Below are 14,213 nucleotides of genomic sequence, written 5' to 3'. Positions count from 1 at the left end.
GTCCTTAGATATGACCACCTGCCATTTTGATCAGAATATTGAAAAGTCGAACACCCCCCCCCCCCCCCCCCCCCACGCCAACCATGTGTATAATCTCGTTGTAACAGTGATCGTTTGAAATTATATGTAATATTGGTCCAGTAAAATACATGCCTAGAACTTATCCACAGCAAAAACAGTTTAAGATTAAGATATTTCCTGTCAGATTAAAACTGTATCCAGGACCAAGACTCAAACTCCAGGACCTTTGCCTTTCGCAGTTAAGTGCTTTTTTCCTGGCAGAACGACCTTCAAGGTCGGTTCGCCGTGGACGTCAAAAAAATTACACAATTCATTTCAAATAGCAGTATTCACACAGGATAGGGACGAAAGGTTTGGCGCTGGCGTCGTGGCCTAACAACGGAAGTACCGCTGCACTAACATGTGTTGATTTTGCGGCTTCGTAATATTTATGTCATTTCTTGCTCTGTCAGTCAGTCGTGACATTTGAGACCGTAGCATGCGGGCTTGATATTAAAAACATTCCTTTTGTATTTTCTCCCGCAGTAGACCCAATGGTTGGTGGCAAACTTTTTTTTTAGGTTTTGCAATACTTGAACAAATAAATAAGTCTACATACCGGTAGATGGTAAATAAGGATATTAATACAGCCTTAAATGAATAAGGTCCTTTGAAGTGTCTACATTGATAACTTATCAACTGTGTTAATTTTACGTTATCTGCACTAAACAAGTGTCTCAAACTGCTGTTACTCTTATCTGAAGACTTCGCCATTGAGAAGTTCTAATCAAACGTGTCTGCACAGAGAAGTTTTATATTTCCAACATTTCGTAATCATTTTTCGTGTTTGAGGCAAAATGTGATCGGAGGGTGACGAAAGCCGTCATGGGTATTGTAGCGCCGGTCACAAGTATTCCGAAACTGCACTAAGTAGAGTGGCGACCTAACATAATCATGTTTTTACACTGTCGACCTTGCACGTTTAACAAATGCCGAGGCGCCCGTTAAGTCATATGGGCCATAAGTATTGCTTATATTTCAGGCTACACTCTTAGAAATATTTTTTTCGAACCACAAGGTTCCATTTCTGTTAAAAATATTTCGTTTTTACTAATCACACCAGGCAAACATGCTTCGTGTTCTGTACGGGATGTTCATTTTTTATTATCGTAACCGTAGAAAATGCGCAAATACATCAAGAGTTACTGTACCCCATCTTAAAATTCATTCGCCGTGTGAGCAAGACTTAACTACACACGAAAACAGCTGCTACAGGTAATAAATGAAAACATATTTACCTGTACAAATCGCGTCACCTAATTGGTCATCTGTCCACTTCATTACACGTATGCCAACAGTCCAAATTAATATTGTAACTGTGCAATAAAGTCTGTTCGCGAGGACTTTGTGTGAAGACTGATTCAAGTCAGTCGAGGTTACCGTATAATACGGTTTGCAGATGCGTAAAAAGTTTTCGGTCAGATAAATTACGTAGAAAGAAAATATGTAGAGGTGAAAGACTTGTTAGCGGTTGAAAGAACTGAAGACAATTTAATGGAGTTACTATAAATACATACTTCGCAAGTATACGGCAATTCTACAGCCAACCCAACCCTGTACACATGGGGCAGAGGGGTGAAATTACAATAAGTGAAAAAACAGTGTATGGCCATTGGTAGTAATAATTAAAGCCAAAGTATAATATGAGGGGGGGGGGGGGGGTTAGAATCTTCAACGTCCACTTACTAACTTCTTGTTAAATGTTATACTTGAGTATTTTGGGGCGGGTTATTTAGTGAGGTGCTTTATAATCTTTTAAAATTAAAATTTTGCTGTATAAATGAACCATCAGAAATATATAAATATACTATCAGTATAGGGGCTTTATATTAAACAAAAAGCTTACCTTTCCATTTGTTGCACATTTTAGTGTTTTCAAAGAAACTAGAGAATTCGGTAGTTGTTACTCCCCATTAGAAATGGAAGACAACAGCAAAGCAAATTTTCGTAACTGTAGTAAAATTGTGTACATGATATGGATTTTTGAGTTCAGTATTCCATGCACCTGGGATACGCAGGGCACAGTTTTACTTATTTCTACAGAATATAGCAAAAAAGCTTTACAAGGGCAGCAGGCTACATCCAGAGTATCAATAGATACATAATGTGTTTTCAAGTCATTAAGTCCTTAGATATGACCACCTGCCATTTTGATCAGAATATTGAAAAGTCGAACACCCCCCCCCCCCCCCCCACGCCAACCATGTGTATAATCTCGTTGTAACAGTGATCGTTTGAAATTATATGTAATATTGGTCCAGTAAAATACATGCCTAGAACTTATCCACAGCAAAAACAGTTTAAGATTAAGATATTTCCTGTCAGATTAAAACTGTATCCAGGACCAAGACTCAAACTCCAGGACCTTTGCCTTTCGCAGTTAAGTGCTTTTTTCCTGGCAGATTAAAACTGTGTGCCGGACCAAGACTAGAACTCAGGTGAGGTGCAAGCACTTGCCGACAAAAGGCATACAGTTTTAATCCAGCAGCAAGTTTCACATCAGTGCACACTTCCCTGCAGAGTGAACCTCTCATTCATACAGTTTAAGATGTTGTTAAAAAATTAAGTTGAACTGTGATTCACGCAACCACAACACACAGCAGAGAAATAATTGCCTCCTTGTCTAAGAGTCAACAGGTTGCATTAGACATAAAACAAGAATTAATGTATAGAACATAGCCACAAGTCACATATTGTTTAATATAATAGGCATCTCTCATCCAGTGAGGTGGAAAAATCACAGTTTCAAATATGTCAAGAAAAATATGATCCTGAGAGTCCTCCTCCACTTTTGTTTTCAACTCAGATCTATGTCTGCTGGATGACAAACAATCATATATCAGGACTAGTTATTGAATATCATTACCTGTGAGCTTACAGTGTTGCAAATATTTGCAGTTACACTGATTTCTTTCATACCTGAATGATGTCAGGTAAATGTTAATAAATTTGTATTTCAATGTTTTTACTTAAGTTTTATTGCAATACATTCACACCATTTAGATGCTTTACTATTTCACGTGGAATTTTCTCGTATTGTTATGAAGCCTGATGCAGAATGAAATTTTTACGTTACAGCAGAGTGTGCACTGGTGTGAAATTTCCAGGTAGACTAAAACTGTGTGCTGGGCTGAGACTCAAACACAGGTTCTTTGCCTTTCAATTGCAAGTGAGCTACCTAAGCACAACTCATGACCCATCCTTGCAGCTTTACTTCTGCCAGTGGGAAGGTAGGAGATGAGGTACTGGCAGGGCAGAAATAAAGTTGTGAGGGTGGGTCATTAGTCTTGCCAGGGTAGCTCAGCTGATACAGCACCTTTAAATGGCAAGAGGCTTGAGTTTGAGTCTCGGTCAGGCACACAGTTTTAATCTGCCTGGAGGTTTCAAGCCTGGTACATGTTAACCAATAACTAAAAACCAGAGGAAAATTGCATCTTGTCTACCTAGTACAGAATGATGATAGAGAGAGCAGAACACAAAAAAAAACAAATAAAATCAACTGTCAAGGGAAGATGAATATGCAGCAGTTTTAGTGGCTGGTGAAAAATCCTTGCAAAAACAGGAATTCTGTTTACTGTTCAAGTTCAGAATCTTTGGAGGAGTGAGCACACATTGTCATTTCAGGCAGGTTGTGGGGAGAACAACCTGAAACTGCATCTAAAAGTGGGGGCAACATCCATTGCTCTTGCACTGCAGCATGAAGCACAGAGTAAAATATTTAGGGAACTACAAAGTAAAGTAAATGCTTACCAAGGAATGAAGTATAATCCAAGAATATAAAAAAGCTGACACAATTCCTACTCAGGATACTTGAAACTGGTACGTGAAACTTAGGATGAAAAGTCGTAGTCTTTTAGTTTAAACCCATGTACATTCTTGGATACATTGTGCTCATTTCTTGGGAACATAAAAGGATAATATAATTTGTTATTAACCGTTTACAGAAAAAAAACAACCAACTGGAATGCATCTCATGCTGAAGATTTTAAAAACAAGGATTATGAGATAGCCTTGTCAATGTATTCACAGCCAAATTCCCCAACATCAATAAAAATTAAGCTATCTTAAAACATTGTATCTGTATGAACTTTGTTTGTTATTGAACAGGAAAACTATACTCTTAAGAAGCTCTTAATGTTAGTTGACGTTTTTGGATTCAGCCGTTAGTTTCTAGATCCGTAGAGGAGACCAGAGCACATTTACATGGATTTCTTTTCAGTATTTCCCATTTACGCATATCATGGAACACAATAATGAGTAAAAAAACACACTACAAAACTTTTCAAAATATGTTTTATTGTAGTAAACAAAATTATAGTCTAACTTACACCAATTAACATGATAAAATAAAATTTTTTGCTGAACTTGCACTTGGTAGCTTAATATGGTCTATAAGGAAATTTGACTGTTAATTAAAGGTCTATTCATCATCATTGCCAAGTTGCAGCTTACCCACACAAAAAATAATGTGTCTCCTGTAGCACTATTGTCATAAGTCCATCTTTTACATCCAAGGCACTGCACCCCTGGTTTATTTTTGACTGGTTGTACCATTTCTACAGTAAACAAAAATGCAGTTTTCACCCTCTTCATCTAACTGCTGCAGGTTATATGAGAAAAGAAGAACTGGATGGGACCCTCATTAGAGAGGAGTGTTTGCTAAAAGATGCCTTTGAAGGATTAATGTGTAACAGGAGATAAAGAAGAAAGAGGAAAAATAAGATGATAGATGAAACAAAGGGCAGCAAAAAGTATGCGGACAACAAGATGGCAGAAGATTAGGGCATAGAGAGTTACAAGAGAAAATATCTGTCTTTGGCCAGATTGCTAGAGATGATATGAGGAGGAGGCCTATCCACATTTTTCCTCATTCTTGCTTTTAGAAATTTGTTGCCCTTATCCGTCCATATTCACATAGAATTAATATTTTGTGCTCGAGATTGATTAGGTTCAGGTGGCATTTTTAGCAATTTCTACATTTCATTTTCCTGTGGCTTTTTGATTGTGTTTCCAGGTGCTGCTGTCTTAGTTTCCTTGACTGGGATATCAGTTAGGTTGGCAGTGCAAAATAGTGCATATGCCCCAACACAACTGCACAAACAGGCATCATTGCCATGCTGAACACTGCTGCATATGGGCCTCAACGCTTTTTATCAGGGAGGAAAGCTGGAATTTTCACACCGTCCCATTCTGAAAGGCTCAGTGGATCAACACAAGTATCCATATATCCTTGGGGACTATGTCCACTCCCACATGCAGTTTGGTTTTCCTTGGCATGGTAGCATGTATCACGAGGACAAATCAACATGTCACACAGCTTGCAGTGTACATGCATGGTTCGAAGAGCACCAGGATGAGTTTCCTATACTCCCCTGCCCACCAAAATCGTCGGATTTAAACACAATCGAGAATCTGTGATACCACCTTGATCAGACTACTTGCTCTGTGGATCCTCAAACGAGATACCTAGTGCAGCTGGCCACAACACTGGAGTTAGCAAGGCTCCATGTCCCTACCTTCCAGAGCCTCACTGACTTTCTTTCTGCATGTCTCACAGGAGTCTGCACTGTGAAAGGTGGTTATTCAGGCTTTTGACAGGTGGTCACATTAATGTGAGTGGACAGTATATGTTCTACAGTAAACAAAAAGGCGTTCGCTCAAGTAGTGCAAGAAGTTTGTGAGAGCCCTCAGTAGATGACAGTACTGATATTCCATTGTCAGTAGTGTTCTAGCAAGTATGGATCCCAGAAAAAGTGCTCTGCATAAACATGCCCTGTGCATAAACGTACCCTGGTCACCCCTATTATGATAAAATATGGCTGAGAACTGCAGGCGGCACAAATACTTTATTCGGGCTGCATGCAGCCCACAGGTGTAGTTTGACGACCACTTGTTTAAAGTAAATCGAATGCTCAAAAAATGTGTTCTTACAATGAAACTGAAAACTCGTTTTCCTAAATGTAGATTCATTCCGATTTTACATGCGGAAAAAAGTTTTGTGAGGGTAACCCCCCCACACACACTGCTTCTGTGTTTCAGACTTGTGCGGATTATTGTAAGAAGGCAGAAAAATATATGTAATTAACGGTCTCATGTTGTGTTATGAGAGCTTTATTCGCTGCCATGATACAGGCAACATGGTTGAAAGAAAATAAAAAACCTACATTGGATCAGTTGTGCCAGTCAACAAAAATCCACATTGGTTGACAATCTATTGTGGTCTAATGGCAGAATTATGGTAAAGTAAGAGCTGGGTACCAGCATGAAAACTGCTCCTATAGTTACACAAAAAAGGTGAATGTACCAGGCAGAGTTAGAGATATGAAAGAAGGGAACTAGCTTTTTGGCTTATTCGTCAGCCTCAGATATTTAAATCAAAACATCATGACATATTCATGCTTTTTTATGACTTAACCCTACTTCCCCAGTGCATTAAGCTCTCTTAGATCCAATCCCTTGTCTAGTGACAGGTCCAAGAACAATAGATACAATTTCATGTGCTTTCAGAGAGTCTGATGCATCTAAAATAGAAAATATCCAAGAATGGGGATGCATCTATAATAGGAAGTATCCTAGAGTGGGGAAGAATGCATCCTAAACTTTAATGACACATTGTGTCATATTGCATGACATGACAAATGCCACGTTGTGATATGCAAAGTTATATGACATGACATCATATATCATATACCGTATTACATGACACGGGTGTGAATACTAACTAGTAAAAAAGTGTGAATAGGTCAAGATGTTTTGATTTAAATGTCTTTGAAGTGGCTACATAAGTCAAAAAGCTAGTTCCCTTCTTTTACACCCATAACTATGCCCAGGGCATATTCGCCATTTTTGTGCTGTGGTAGGAGATTTTTCACTGTGAATTAAGTACATTTTAGCCAACTGTTTTTCAGTGAATGATTAAGTGATGCATAGGGACTTATTAAGTTAATCCTTGTATCAGAGATATGAAATTTTACCTTGGGGAGTTAACATTGTGAATTTGTAGCTGACATATACAAGGTTCTGAGTTGGTCATTGGTAGAAAAGCGTGTGATTTGTATGGTATAGCTTGATGGATCCTACAAAATAAAGTGTGGTTAATACAGCCAAAGAAATTTGATGATAAAAAATCTGCTCACCAAGCAGTGGTGGGAGAGCACACACATAAAAAGTATTACATATGCAAGCTTTCGGAGCTCCTTCTTCTGGCAGAAGGGTTAAACAGAAAAGGAGAGGAGTCAAGGAAAAGGACTGGTGAGGTTGAGGTAAAGGAGTAGAGTCCGAGAAAGTCATCCAGAACCCCAGATCAGGGGAGACTTTTTCTTCACCTCTCTTCCTTCCCTTTCAATCCGCCTCCCAGGAGATGGAGCCACTGGCTCCGAAAGCTTTCATATATGACACCTTTCATATGTGTGTTCTCCTGCCGTCGCTTGATGAATAGATTTTTTATTTGTCCAATTACATTACACTTCCAAAAATTGATTATTTTTGTTGATAAAAAAAAGGTAGGACAGACAGTACTAAATGAGGGACAAGAGGAAACCGTATCTTGAGGGCTATACATTGGGGATTTCCTTTCGGTAAGTTGGAGATTAGATATTTAATGAAAGGCTATGTTGATAAATCTCGCTAAAATGAAAACTAATTTTCTAACAATTTACCAGGAGAGGAGCGGCATTTAGAAGATCTCTCCATTCGCTTAAGTCAAATACTAAATGAGCTTGTGTGGACGTGAACAAAGAGAGAGTTATGATGTATTTCTCCAATATAAAGCCAATGCTGAAAAATCTCCCACCTACCAAGATAATCAACTATGATGAAACAAACATGTCATATGATCTGGGCAAGCAGCGAATAGTTACAAAATGAGTGAGTAAGCAGGCTGAAATTTATGGATTCATCGATAATGATGGCAGCAAGTGCAGATGGTAAACTGCTTCCTTCATATGTCCTTTATAAATCTGAGCATTTGTGGGACACATGGCAAGAAGGTGTTCCACAAGGAATTCATTTCAATAAGAGTGGATGGTTTGATCTACCAATATTCGAAGACTGGTTCTTTGCAATCACTTTTCTGTATCACAAGAAGCAAAATGGGCCAACAGTGGGAATTGGGGACAACTTATCCAGTCATGTTTCTTTATGCATTATCGAAGAGTGTAAGCTGAACAATATTACATTTGTTCTCCTTCCACCTAATAGCATTCATCTCCTCCAGTTGCTGGATGTAAGTTTCTTCAGACCAAGTGCTGCAGCATGGTGAGCTGTATTAACTGAATACTGTCTCACACAAATTGCCTGGTAACAAGGAGGGCTGGCAAAACAACACAGAAGCATGAACTTCCAGTTTCGAAGAATTCATAATTTAGCATGGACTCCAATGGGAGATCCTTATGATAGTTTTCACAATGAAAGCTTGTTTCAAAACCTGGCATGAAATTCAAAAAGATTCTGGTTGTATGTGCAGTATGATAGTGGCAAGACACAGTCAATGCCTTTTTTGTACAGTACCAATGGTGACAGTGCTCCTAAAGCAGAGTTACTAAACACAGCCTTCTAAAATTCCTTCACCAAAAGCAATAAAGAAATATTCCAGAATTTGAATCAAAAACAGTTGCCAACACAAGCATCATAGAAGTACATATCCTTGAAGTAGAGAAGCAACTTAAATTTCTTAATGGAGGCAAGTCTTCCAGTCCAGACTGTATACCTTCCTTTCGAGAGTATGCTGAGGCAATGGCTCCATACTTAAAAATCACATACAACCCCTCACTTGACAAAAGATCCTACCCAAAGACTGGACAACTGCACAGGTCACATCAGTATTCAAGAAAATTAATAGGAGTAATCCACTAAATTACAGGCCCATATTAGTAACATCAATAAGCAGCAGGATTTTGGAATAAATATTGTGTTCGAACATTATGAATTACCTCAAAGCGAACAGTCTATTGACACACAGTCAACAAGGATTTAGAAAACATCATTCTTGTAAGTGTGAGGTCATCCACAAGTGCTAAAAGGAATCCCCTTAAACTTCGGTTACACAGTAAATCTGTCAAATCTAAATGTTGTAAATTCAACCAAATCCTAGGAAGTTCTAAGAAGAGCAGCACATTTTGTATTATCGAGAAATAGGTGAGAGAGTGTCATGGACATGATACAGAATTTGGGGTGGACATCATTAAAACAAAGGTGTTTCTTGATGCAGCAGGATCTTCTTAGGAAATTTCAATCATCAACTTTCTCCTCCACATGTGAAAATACTTTGTTGACGCCGACCTACTTAGGGAGAAATGATCCTCATAATAAAATAAGGGAAATCAGAGCTCGCATGGAAAGATATGTGTTCATTTTTTTCAGTACGTTGTTTGAATGGAATAATGGAGTATTAATGTGAAGGTGGTTCAATGAACCCTCTGTGACTTACACAGAGTATCCATGTAGATGCAGATATCACTTATGAGCTGTGACTTCCAGAAAAAAAAATAACAATAATAATAAAAAAACAGTGTGGGAACAAGTGACAGTGCTTCTAGCAGTGATGAAACTGAAGACAACCCATCATTCAATGAAGTTTTACTGCTGAAAGAAGAGGCATTTTTTTCCATGGACTATAAACACATCCGAAAATGAGAAGAAGACAAGGCATTATGCTGGAGTGGCCACAAATGTTGGTGCAAGCAATGTATGTGTGAAATTTTTGTGCCGCGTAAGAACAGGAGAAATGTATGTGTGTTTCCTAATGTTCCTGATGAAGATTCATCACAAAAATACCAAGTTTCACGAGTACTTCCAACACCAGTTGAGAGCAGAGGGTTGTTTGTTTCTAAAGAAAATGAACTTTAGACTTGTAGGTCATTGTATCTTTATAGACAATGTTTGAAGCGTTTGCAACTTAATTTTGCTTTTGAGTAAGAAAACTGATTTTGACTTTTTAGTAGAAGTTATTTGTTTTGTTTCTGTTTCTAATATTTCAGTTTAGAACTTTAAAGATTTATAATTTAATTTGTTACAAAATAATAACTGATCTTTACCTCAATCCTTATTACTTAATCATAATGATGGACAACCTTAAATGTGTTAAAAGTCTCTAACATCAAACAGGAAGTATGCAGATTTAAAAACAAATAAATAAAAAAATGTTCAGTTTTTGTTCGAATTCTCCCATATACTTTGAAACTTCAGACAGAGCTTTAAAAAACATACGTGTCTGGACTCACCCCAATTCATGGAGTGATTGACACTTTTCGTCTGTCTCAGGTACACATAGGCTCTCTATTTTTAGGATATTTTATTTGTTATACATATACTCCACCACCACAGTAATGAACAATGCAATCTCACAAAACCTATGCAATTACAGTGGAAAAAAGGGGTCCAAAAGCACGCTGTTTGACGGTACTTGTGTGGCTTGTGACTCGGAAGTGGTGACTGGAGCAATTCGTTAGAGGGGCTGGTGCTGCTCCATAAAGGGTATGTTGTTGTAAATAAACATAGGAGTCAATGATACTTCACTAACGTTGTATTACTTCACTAAGTTTGTAGTGAACCTGTAAAAAAAGCAACTTTCGTGTAATTCACTATAGAAACAGCTGATACTTACGTGAGGTAACCACAATAGCATGACAAGTGCCTATAAAGGCGAACAGCTATTGAATGCCATAGATTTTGTTTTATTGAAATACTGAGTGGGTGTACTGCAGTTCTTATAGGTGGCAAAACACCATTTTAGTAGCATATTGTTGCAAACAAATGCTATGAGTTCAAAAGTGTGTCTAAGGAATGTTCTCGCCAATAAGGAAATAAAGTATCTTTCATTTATGGCTGGAGTGATAATTTATATAGTACCAATGTTGAACTTATGTGACTACTAGCCAACACAGCAATGTTTCACAATTGCTAAATATGCATGTGAATTGGATATGTATATCCTAATCAGGGGTATCTCTACAAATGGTGTCCGGATGCAAATTCTGGCTCCTCATTGCCCTCTCTGAAGGAACAAGATTTGAAGCTATAATAAACCAAATAAAATATGAATGAAGAACACTCACTCGTTTTTGTTTTTTGCTTTTATTGTTTTAAATTTAAAATTTTTTTTTTGTACTCAATACAATTACAAAACTTCAGAAATTATGACATCTTTTTGGATACTGTGCAGTAAGAGTATGAACTGGTTTTCTGAACCACCAGTTTGCGAAGGGGTAAGATACAACTGACCACGTGAAAAACGTTCTGATTGTAAATCAGTTCTAAAGTATCTGAATGTCCGACCTTAAGCACTGTTCATTGTTAATGCAAACAAAACCTTTATTGGGAATTAGTCACTTAAAATGAGTGGGTAAATTTATTCCAAAATATCTGAATGTCCAACCTTGAGCCTTCCTCATTGTTACTGCAAACAAAACCTTGATTCACTTAAACTGAATGGGTATGGGGATCACCAATATACAGGATATGAAAGAGACCTCTCCAGCCGCTGGATATGTGAGGATAATAGTTTCAGTGACATTATTTTGCATAGTATTAATATGCAAATGAGTAGCATTACAAAGTTTTGGACAATTCAGATTAATTAGTAGTATTCTAATCAAAAACTGATAAGCCATAAATACAGCTTTCCTAACATGTAGGTTGTCTATTAAAACAAACTCCAAGGAAGAAAGCAACAGCATATTACAACACATGTGTGAGAAATAGTTTGTCTAATGGTGTATATGCCCTACCATCATAGTTAAAACCATTGCGAGAAAGCAAACAAAGCCACACATTTTCACGGTACAGCCCAGCACAGCATTTCTTTCTCACAGTTTAGTCTTAACAGAAAACCTTACATTGTTGTTTTTAAGAAATATGCCTGTGTATATTCAAATGTTTGTTAGAGTAAAATGTAAAAAACTGATTAAATTGGCCAAGATCTTTTTTGAGATTTTTGCCAACAATGTTTGCCCTTTAAATGTTATTACTGGTACCGATTGTCAGATGAATCAACTGTCTACTGCTTGATTCTCTAATAAATGTATACATTTGAGTGTTACTTGTTGAATTTGTAACTTCATGTATGATCTGTCACCTTAATGCATGTGTGTGTCAACTTTACCTTGTAAATACTTTGCGGTTTCAGTTTTCTCGGAGTTAATTACTTTTGTTGTTCTGCTATGCAGTGTCGTGTGACCATTCCATTGGACATCTTCACCTTGTAGCAATGTGTGGGTGATGGAAGAGAGCTCCATCTGTCCAAGCTACTGAATGACATAAACAGATTAAAAACAACTCCTCTGTATTTTACACCCAATGTTTTTTGTATACAACTTCAATTACAATGATGAGTGAACAGAAATTGTAGCTCATCACTAACAATTACAACATAGAAGTGTCTTGCCTTGAAATTAGCAACTAAACAAATGAAAATCCTTTTAATTATTTTTCAGTTGCTTTTTCTCACTTATATTCTTGTGTATGCCCTCCGAGAGCGTGCACAATAGGACGTTCTACACTTAATAACTACCTAAAACATATTTTCATTTCTCACGAACATCTTTCGTCAGCCTTAGAGGATAAGAGTGGAACAAATTATTCTGAAGAATCCCAGTTACACCACAGTGTAAACACTGATAACACCTGGATTTAGCAAGAGGATGTTACAGAACAAAGAATTTGGTTCATCTTGTATTGTGAACATCTAGCATTTTTCCTATAGCAGCAGAATGAGTCTGACTGACTTTCAAATAGGAAACTCTGAAAAGTAAAAATGGTATTCTATTTCTGAGAGATGGAGAGAAACAATTTCTTGAATCACAAGCATGTAATTAATGGTTATGTCAGTTTTGTATGTAAATGATGCCCAAGTAAAAGCAAAGCTGCACCAATTATAATTGTCAATGGCAAGATACTTATTTGAATGTATCAGCAGTCAATGAAATACAAACATACTATCCCAGGGTGAAAACATGAAACAGAAACTGAGCACATTGTAGATGCATACTTAAATAATTAAGTTTAAGAAAAGTATACTTTCGTTCCTATTTTCATGTACCTATATTTTCATTTTCATTGTAACTCTTAAAATTGTATGATAAACCTGTAACTAACTTTCTGCCATAGCTGTCAAATAACAAGGAATAGTGCATTGCTTTGAAGATAATGCAATTAGATTCATTTGTCCAGTATGACGCAGTAACTGACTTGCAACAAAATTCAAAGTACCCATCCCAAGGAACTACATCACGCAGATAGGTTACAAAATAATATTGATGGTAACACTGATGTCTTTCCCAGCTGAGCAGTGTCAGCTAAGTGTTTATAAATTTATATTTACATTACTTTTATTTCAATATCTTCGCACAATTTTGTTTCTTTGGGAATTTTCTTGTATTACGAAGTCCAATACAAATGAACTAAATGGATTGTAAATGGCACTTAACTGCGTCCTAAGGTCCACATGTTTGCTAAGTCTTCCAAACCAAAACTGCTCCAGTTCACAATGTGGTTTGAAGACATGTAGACGAATTTCATTTCCCTTGGAGAGCACAGTCGTTCAGTTTTAACATTCTGGAACATCTGTGGTCAGTTCTGAAGCAAGATAATATGGTGAATATTTCTTCGTTAATCACTGTTGACCTAACTGCTCCTCTGCACAATTAATGCAAATTTAGCCTACATGCCTTTCTTCTAGGCAATTACTCCTATTCCACTGTTGAATATTTATTATAAACTGGTAGCACATATAACTTTTTTTTTAAAATGCGCCTTTAGTTGCACAAGCAGTATTAAAAGCTAATATGAATAACAACATGAATTAAAAGAATAGAGTGCTACCCACCACATAGAGATGACAATGAATAACAGACAGGCACATTTAAAAATGAACTATCAGAGATTTAGCTACTCGACAAAGTCATTCATCAGATGGAGTAACTCACAAAAACATTTGACAAGCAGATAGTGGACTCCTATGTGCATCATCATGAGATGCTGTGTTGAGGTGGGGTGAGGTGGGAGAGGAGGAGGAGAAGCAGAGAATGGGAAAGAACTATGCAGGTGAGCTGGGAGGATAAAATGCACGTCTGAGGCTGGAGTGGGAGCAGGCAAGTGGAGGACAGAGACAAACAAGGTCTGGAATGTCATGGGAGCTAAAGACCTGTTGCAGGGGG

The 14,213-nt window shown here is 37.4% G+C and overlaps 1 protein-coding gene and 1 long non-coding RNA gene across 3 annotated transcripts in view; one reads left to right on the top strand and one right to left on the bottom strand.

Moving 5' to 3' along the window:
• Positions 1-1,427, bottom strand: part of LOC126457588 (thialysine N-epsilon-acetyltransferase-like) — a 142,098-nt gene extending 140,671 nt beyond the window's left edge. The window contains exon 1 of one of the 2 annotated variants that reach the window (XM_050094019.1): positions 1,299-1,427. The gene's annotated coding sequence lies outside the window, so the exon portion shown is untranslated. Of the gene's footprint in view, positions 1-619; positions 639-1,298 lie in introns of those variants that run through there. The other variant, XM_050094022.1, reaches the window with a different exon arrangement.
• Positions 847-12,624, top strand: LOC126457590 (uncharacterized). Its single transcript, XR_007585492.1, has 3 exons — positions 847-1,275; positions 10,424-10,533; positions 12,225-12,624. It is a non-coding gene; the product is annotated as an uncharacterized LOC126457590 (long non-coding RNA).
• Positions 12,625-14,213: the final 1,589 nt, after the last annotated feature.

The sequence above is a fragment of the Schistocerca serialis genome, chromosome 2, assembly GCF_023864345.2.
Source record: "Schistocerca serialis cubense isolate TAMUIC-IGC-003099 chromosome 2, iqSchSeri2.2, whole genome shotgun sequence".
In the NCBI taxonomy this organism is placed as follows: domain Eukaryota; kingdom Metazoa; phylum Arthropoda; class Insecta; order Orthoptera; family Acrididae; genus Schistocerca; species Schistocerca serialis.
This window is presented reverse-complemented; position numbering and strand designations above follow the sequence as displayed.